We start from the raw sequence: 9,374 nt of genomic DNA, 5'->3' as shown, positions 1-9,374 counted from the left end.
ATTTAAATTTGAATCTATATTTTCTATAATTCTCTTATACTATCAATACAGGATTAAAGTAGGCTATTGCCTTTGCAGATATGCAATCAAAAAATGACATTCTCCATTAGTATCACAAACCAGGCATAAGACAGCTAATTCTTTAATATATAAATAGTACTTATATGGACATATATTATGATTTCTAAAAGTTATTTTATTGTACACTTTATCTATGAAGATACTATATTTTATATTGCTAAAAATTTGATTACAACATCATTTTTTAAACCATGATAATATATACCTTAAAAAGTATCTGTACATTTAATGAATTTACCTTTGTTAGTTCTACAAGATGTTCAGGTTTTCTTTTTTTTTAAGGTATTGTTTAGAATCCTTAGGTTAAGCCTTCATTTCCATTCAATATTATTTTCATAGGCTAAGTTCCTATAGCCAACTTTTTTGAATACTGAGGTGGAAAATAAAACATAAGCACTAAATAAATGTTTGTTAAGTGAATAATTTAGAGTGAACAAACACATTATTGCAGGAACTGGTACTTCCCTGGATTTCATTCCCTCCCTAAAGAATGAAAATATAATAAGAAGCAGTTGTAATGTTGTGATGGCTCGAAAAGAGTCCTGCAGAATGGCAAGTCATCACTTTATTTTCTTATCAAACATTTGAAAACATTTAGCTATGCCCAGCAGCTTTGTTTATTAAAATTGATTTTGCGAAGTATGTACTGGTATTTAACCTAAAGTTCAGATACACTAGCAAGAAAAGATGCCCTTTCATTTATTTTCTTTCTTCCTGCAATATTTAAATATTTAAGCAACAACACTATCAAGATAAATTCTGAAATACGAAACTCTCATTTTCAGATTAACATGACAGTTAACAACATTCAAACAATATCTATTTGAATGTCTGTCTAATGTCCCTTTTTTCCCATTAAAAATATCCAAACTATGATCTCCCTTTTCAGATGTCACTTGGGGCCTGATAACATATTGCAATCATTTTCTTCATAGCAAAAGAATGCATTAAAACAATACTATGATAAGTACAATTTCCAAAGCAATATGCTCTCTAGCTAATTGGCATGTCATATAAATCTTAAATGTCATCCTCTTACAAAATAGTGGAATATGAGAAACTTCTAAAATTATATATCTACTCCTTTATATCTCTGTATCTATTTATTTCTTTGTAATGCAATTTTAACTTTATAATAAAAAATTCATCATACTTAGCTATATCTGCAGCAATAGCCTATGACTTTCTTTGACTAAATAATTTTAATTCAGCAAATATTATTGAATGACACCTATATTGGTATTGCTCTACATACTAAGAATACAAAAATGAAAAAAAGGCAAATTAGAACTTTTTTGTTTACTAAGTTGTATTTTAAAAACTTGCTATATTGAGTTCAAAATGAGTTTCCAACATGACCTCAACCAAATTGAATTTATCAGATTCATCACAGTCTTTGCCTATATTTTGCATAATAATTTTATATTAGCATATTACAAAGTCAGACTTATCCCATTTTCAGTTCTCAGTATGAAAGATATTTCTCTTTGCATCCTTACACGTTCTGAAATTTTATTCCATATTTCTTTCAATGCATTTGTGTGAAACAAGTACAGATTTAATGGACTTGCTATTTTAGGATCCATTTGTTAAAATTTCAATTTTCTTTTAAAGCCCCCAAATCGATTTCATGATTTAAAACTAGGATATCATTACTCCTTTTTTGCCTAAAATAGGGTATTAATTTATTTTATATTTAGAACTCAAAAGCACTATTCTTCATTAATACAGATGCATAGTGCTAATACATAAAAGCCATTGATTAGAATATTTTAAACATTCACAATAAGAAGAAAAGAACAGTAATTTTGAGTTACTATAGCATAAAATAAAGGGAGAGTCTTAAAATGAGAACAAGTTTCTACTCAAAAGTCTGCTTCAAGTCAAAGATTTAATGAGTCTGATCATTTTGCTTAAAGGTCAAACAATTTAAAATATACAAGCTAATTTTATAATGGTACATTGTTATATTCACTTCCTTCACCCCTGCTCCAATAATATTATGTTTAACATTTCATAACCATAAATATTGATTAATGAATAAGTCAATAAATAAAGTAAACCTATTTCAGTTGGTAACAGGGCCAATACTATAATAAAACTATTTTAAACAGTGATTTGAAAAGGATTAGCCTTGAGAAGCCGGTTTAACAATGCTATATTTTTCTCTTTGACATTAGCGTTGAAAAGGATTATGTGGGCAAATGAGAGGACAATGCACAATCCTTGAACTGGCTTCAGAATAAGCTAAACCAGTGACAGTGAGCACTGAGCACTGTGCTAGAGGCTGCTCTGTCACCAGGTCAAATGACAAGGATGGGCTGACAACATGAAGTCAACCTTTTTAGCTATGTGTGCATGTGGGTATGTGTGTGTGTGTGTGTGTGTGTACTTTCTCTATTTATTTATTTATTTATTTTTGCCTAGCTCAAGGGGAAATGATATACACATGATAAGATGAATTTAGCTATAAAATGCAATACACCGTAAGGAAATGCAAGAGAAGTACTGAAATGTGAACTTCTCAGTAACCATATGTCTGTCTTTCCACTGTCTCATATTTCAGCCAAACCAAATAATCATAAGTCTTTAAACAGCCTTAGCAGAAACATCCTCGTATCAATCATGTTTAAGGGCATGGAACCTACAACAAGTTTCAGTTCACTCAGCTATTCTATTTACTAATCAAAATATGAAATAATATGCTTACTATAGGTAATAATTCATTAATTTACAGATGTACACATACTTTGATATTTAACATATATGCAATAATTTACATGCCTACTTAGATATTTAACATATATGCAGAATTTATATGCATCAATAATATTAAGAATATTTCTCTCTTTAGAAATATTCTTCCTCTGTCTCTCAAACTGTAACATGTTACTGAAACCATTCTTTCAACTTTTATATGTCAATGCACAGAGTATGAGGCACCTACTTGGGTCATTATGAAAGTATTAAGATACACAAAAATCATGAAAGGTACAATCCACATGGATGGAAGGAAATGAAATTCTCCCAGTGACGCCAATAAGCTGAGCAAGTTGAAGTTTATATGGATGAATTGGAAAGAACACTGTCAACTGTGTTCTTTAGAAGTGAAATAATGGACCATAACATGTAGTGTCTCAAGAGTTTCGTAGCAGCCTACTACAGGCCAATTTTCACACACACACACACACACAAAGCATAGCAAAAATATGCTTGAAAACATAAAATTTGTTTCATATCAAAAGGAAATGGTCACCTGATGTGACCTCATGGCAATTTCAACTAAATAAGAAAGTAAATAAAAGTAAACTCACATGCAAGCCAATCAGAACAAAATGGAACAAAAACTAAAATTTAAAAAAGCATAATCAGGCAATACAGAGTCGTTAACTACAGCACGATGATGTACAGATCTCTAGAAATGTTTAAACTTGAAAATTGAAACTTCTTACTTTTTGACCAACACCTTTCCTCAAGTCAGTTCCCCCAAGCCCTGGCAACTACCGTTCTACTCGCTGCTCCTACAGGTGTGATTAACTTAGATACCTCACCTATGTGGCAGTAAGCAGTGCTTGTCCTACTGGGACTGGCTTTTTTCACTTAGCATAATGGCTTACAGGTTTATTCATGCTGCCACTAGGGGCAGGATTTCCTTCTGAAACCACTCCATTGTTTGTGTATACCACATTTTCTTCACAAATTTATTTATCAGTAGATACTTGGGTGGTTTTCATTTCTTGGCTATTGTGAATAATGCTGCAATAAACATGAGAGTGCAGATATCTCTTCAAGATCCAGATTTCAACACTTGTAGATATATATCCAGAATTGAGACTGAAGGATCATATGGTGGTTATATTTTTAATTTTTTTGAGAAACTACCATATTGTTCCCCAGAGCCAGAGATTTTGTGAGCTATTTACAATTTGCTGTGATTTTAATAAATCATTCTAAATAAATATTTACTTATGGATATAAAAATTAAGTGACAATCCAAAGGGATGCCATTATTTGTTTTAATATTTTGTTCATGAACAGATGCTTGGTAGAATACGTTGTTATATTCTTGTTGTCCACAAGAGAGAAGACAACTCTGCATTTTAGGCTTTCCATATATTTTAGGCAAGTTATTTCAACAAAAGCCAGGAACTGACATCATGAATTTATGTCCCCACATACTATATTATGCATATGAAATATAGAAATCTAGTGTTTGAAAGTTAAGAACTATCTGTTTAGTAAAATTATGTTGAAAGCAAGAAAAAAAAAAGAAAGAAAGAGAGGGTGAGGAAGAAAAGTGAAGGAAAGAAGAGAGAGAGGGAGAGTGAGAAAGAGGGAAGGATGGAGGGTAAAAGAGGGCATAAAAACACTAGAACAGTGGATACAGAAGACCCGAACGGAAGCAAAATTTACTCCAGGTCTTCACACCCTGGCATCTTACAGACCCCCTATTAATTTGTGCATTTTATGTAGAGTTTTATAAATTTCCTAAAATTCTACACAAACTTCATCATTTAATCAATCTATATAAATACTGTGTTTGCTCACCTGTGTCCTCCAAAAGTTCATGTGTTGGAAATTTAATAATCAATTTAAAAGTGTTAGGTGATGGTAGGGTCAAGAGGGTAGAACCTTCAAGCATGGATCAATGCTATTTTCCTGAGAGAGAGTTAGTTCCCTACAGAGCTTATAGGAGTGAGTGAGTTCTCGACTGCTTTGTTGGTATAAAAGCAAGCTTGGTTCACTCTTGTGGTCTGCTTTGCACAGGCTCACTAGACCTTCCATTTTTCTACCATGGCATCACACAGCAGGAAGTCCTTCACCAGAATCCAGTTCTGTGCTCTTGGACTTTCCAGCCTCAGAACCATAGGAAATTTTTTTTTCTTCATAAATTACCCAGTCTCTGTTATTGTGTTATAGCAACAGAAAATAATTAAAGACATTCATCAATGTTTTATTGGATAACATATACATAAACTTTATGCAAATAGTAGATAATGTGTCTGTTGAGTTGTGACACCCAAAAAGAAATATTGAAGTCCTGATCCTGACACTGATCAATGTGAATGAATGCAATGTTCCAAAATATGAATTAAGAACATCAAATGTTTAATAGTTATACTGTCTTAAAGATCAAAACACATATTAGGGAATGATAGGTGTTAGAAATCATTTCTCCTAATGACAGAAGGGTACTGCTATGAGATGTCTTAATATTCTTTATATGAGTGCAGTGCATAAAATTAAAACTTAAGCAACACACAGCATTATATTGTTTTGGTGCAACTGAATTTTGCCTTTGTTAGGTAATTTTAATTTGAACTCTAAACTACTAAAAAAAGAGATTTTTCCTGACTAGTGTCTATTGCCAGATCCAAAATGTTTAACATACATGATTCCCAATACTACTCCTGTAACATTTAGTCTCCCTCGGCAAGATGAAAATGAGTTCTAATACCCTTTGGAGGAATGAAGATGACATGAATTTTCACATGGATTACATTTTATTTCTTATCTTCTGGTGTCAATGCCTTCCTTCCAAATACATGTAATGACAATGAACATAACTTAGCCAAGGAAGTTAACAAAATAGAAAGAAGAAATAGTGGCAAATAAAATTAGAGAACAAGAAAAAGACAGTTTGAAAATAAAAGATGAGAAGATTTATTTATGTCTCTGGTTACCTCAATAAATTTTTTAAAAAATGGTAGATTGGTAATGGTTATGAATTCCTGAATTAAAAAATTCAAATGGATTCTTTTAATCCATAACAAAAAATTTTAATCAAACCTGTAACTAGTGATCTTAACATTTTATAAATCTCAAGGATCACAATTCTTTTATTTATTATGACATCATATTAGAAATGAAGAATTACCTTTTCTACTTTTTCTATTTGTCTGTCTCTCTTTGGTTTTTTTTTTTTTTTTCAGTTTTTCTTAAAATTTAAGCAATACAAGGCAATAAAGATTTAGGACTTTGTACAAAGGCAAGAAAATGTTTGGCCTTGTGGTCCTAATCTCCTCATTGTAGAACCACCTGAAAATATGATCAGTGCAAAAGACAATTCCGTATTCACAACTCGATTAGCAGTATTCGAGAAGCTCTATATCCTATTATTATTTGAAGTTAAGCCATAGTTTCAAGAAAATCAATTCTTAATAATAGTTAACAGGAGAACAATATTCGTATACAGTTTAAGAGATCAACTAAATGAGAAACAGAATCAAAAAATGTTAATTTCACTAAAAGATTAAATAAATTAAGTCTTTCGGGAATTTTTTATCAATAGCAGATTTTTTTTTGCTAATTTAAAAATTAATGAAGACAATTAACCAAGTTCTTAGATGCAGATGGGAGAGATCCAAGTCACAAAATCGCCAAAGACCACAAGCTTCTTGTTATTACTCTGGATCAGTCCTTGTCATTTATGGTTATTTATAACTAGGCCTTGAGCTTAAAAAGTCCCAAAGAATTGGCTAATTATCCTAGTTTTAAATAGTTATCACTATCCCTAACTTCATACTGAAGTACTGACCTAAGGAGTTTTTCTGAAAGTGAATGCCCTTGGTGAGAAGTGAAGATAATTCTGGAGAAATAATTCACCATTACTGGAAAACATTTCACTGTTCATTAGTCAGTAATATCTTCTTTATATAATTACAGCAATTTATTACTATATATTCTAGCCATTAAATGCCCTTGTTCATATTAATCTATTACTAAATCTCTGCTTTGCAATGTGTTTGTAGTTCACAATAAGCCTATTAACATACTGAAGCCAGTTATGTAAGTACTTGAACTCAGGAATAGCTCACACTAACATGTAATGTATGTATTCTAGATCATGGTTAATGAATCTTTTATTAGTCAAGACTATATTTGAATATTTTTCCAATATTAAAATAGCTTAGAGCTTTAAGTGGCAAATAGAACAATTCACATTAATTAATTTTTCTTTTGTAATGCAAAGAATGTATTCTCTGGTCTTGTTACAAGGTACTTCGCCTGAACAATTTTCATTAAAACATTAGTTATATGTTTCACCTTTTACTATACAGTGTTTTCACTTAAAGACTATGTTTTTTTACATCAGCTACTGTTTTAAAAGCTGAAGGCTATTGAAGTCTTTTCCCTCACAACACTCATAATACAGACTTGAAAAAGCTTTGTGTCAACATCATTTAAAAGAAAAACATTGTATCTAATTTCTAATGTACCACTCCTGTGTACATAGGTAAAATTCAATTTCAATTATAATGCCTCCTTTTTTAAATTTGTACTTACTGCTTCTCTTTAATCTCTAAAAGTGTTTCAAGCTTAAAAATACATCAAAAGCAAAAGTGGTTTGAAACTACAGTTTCTGCATTAACTTTCACATAGCACAGCAAAGATGCCTCCTTTTTATGTTTTCAGCATCAGACTTCCAAAAACCTACGTACATAAGGTCAGACTCAGGCCAAGGATGTCTTTCAATTTGCTGTGAGTAACAAACAATGTGATTAATAAGAATTATTTATAAAATACAGCAATGCAGAGTGTCCAAAATATTGTTCCAAAATTTCCCAAAGCTCAACTCTTTCATAGAAAAGGATGATGGAAATCTTTTGGGTCCGGCAATGGAAAAGGCTTTACTTAAACATAACCTGGGATAAGCAAATTCTCTCTCACTTTGAGGGATGAGCAATAAAACAAATGTTTTTCCTCCTTTTAACTTATCTTACCTATTATTTGAAGTAAAAGGGAAACTATTTTTAATTCGCACAATTCTGCCACTAAATGTATATGGGTTTCTCTCATGCCACCTAATTCTCCAACTCCCTGGACACCAACTGGAGATCCTTCAATCAAATCGCAGCACCATTTACCCAGACCTAGCAAAAACTCTTCAAGGTAAAGTTCAGTCTCATAATACTACCCTACTTCTATCACCAATTGCAAGAACCAATCTGTGACCAACCAGCCATAAATGAGGGCTCCCACATAACCTCCTCTTCAGGTTTGATAATTTGCCACAGTGGCTCACAAACTCCAAAACTCAGGGAAGTGCTTTTTTTTTTTTTTCTTCCAGTTTATTATAAAGGGTACAACTCAGAAAAGGTAAAGGAGAAAAGACACACATGGCTAGTTTTGGAGTGTGAGGTGTGTGGCTTTCAAATTGTCTCCAGCCTTGCCAACTTCCCAGTATCTCCATTGTTTACCAACTCACAAGCTCTTGGAATCCCACTCTTTGGGGTTTTGTGGAGGTTACATTAACTACTCATAGTTGATTAAAACATGACTCACTTGAGCGAACTCGTTGTAACCCTTTTCCCCTCGTCCTGGGTGGGGCTAAATGTACCAATCCTCCAATCACATGGCTGCTTTCTCTGTCCACCAGTGCCCATTCGCCAAGAGTCATCTTATTAGCATAAACCCAAGCTCGGTAGAAAGGGGTTTAGAATAAACAAGAGATGATCTTTTCATTCCCATCCCTCAGGAAGTTCCAAGAGATTTGGATGTGCTTATCAGTCAGGAACCCAGGTCTAAGATAAAATACTTTGACAATAGATGCCACCATTATTCCAATCACCCAGAAAGTTATAAGCATTTTAGAAGCCCTGTGCCAAGCACTGGGGAGAAAAAACAAATATTTATTTTTTATTGTATCATAGAGGCATTAAGACATGGATTTTCAGGTTGCTTTTTTTTAAAGATGGACCTGCTTTTTGACTGATTTTAAGTTATATGCAGTAAAACTCACTTTTTGACTGTGTACAGTTCCATAAATTTTGACACACACATTCAAGTAGCTACCATCACAGTCAACATGAAGAATAATCTTCACCCCCACCCATGAATCACCATATGTTGTCCCCTTGTAACTCCTTGAACTATAAAAACAAATATTAACAGGCAATTTATATTGCTTCTATTTTATAGTGGTTTTTTTATGTGTACTTCTCTTTTTAAAAGATTTATAGAAAAAACTCTATTTTTTCAATGAATGTTAAGTAACTACTACCAGGCACTATATCTAGCACTTGGGACACAGCAATAAACAGAAAAGCCTGGTAGTTTATATATTTCAATGGGAGGGATACATAATAAAAAATAGGTAAAATAGGAAATGTACATAGTATGTTTCAAAACATAGCCTAAAGGGGGGAAAAAACCGGAAAGATTGAGAGTGGAAATGATAAGTTATAGATGGATGACTGAAATTTAAAGAAGTCATAGACCAACATATTCTAGGAATATGAAAGATTATTCAGATTCAAAATCCTGACAGATAATCTGGATTTTTTTTCCAT

The sequence above is a fragment of the Otolemur garnettii genome, unplaced genomic scaffold (assembly GCF_000181295.1).
Source record: "Otolemur garnettii isolate 467f Iridium unplaced genomic scaffold, OtoGar3 scaffold00008, whole genome shotgun sequence".
In the NCBI taxonomy this organism is placed as follows: Eukaryota; Metazoa; Chordata; class Mammalia; order Primates; family Galagidae; genus Otolemur; species Otolemur garnettii.
Note: the sequence above shows the minus strand (reverse complement) of the source record.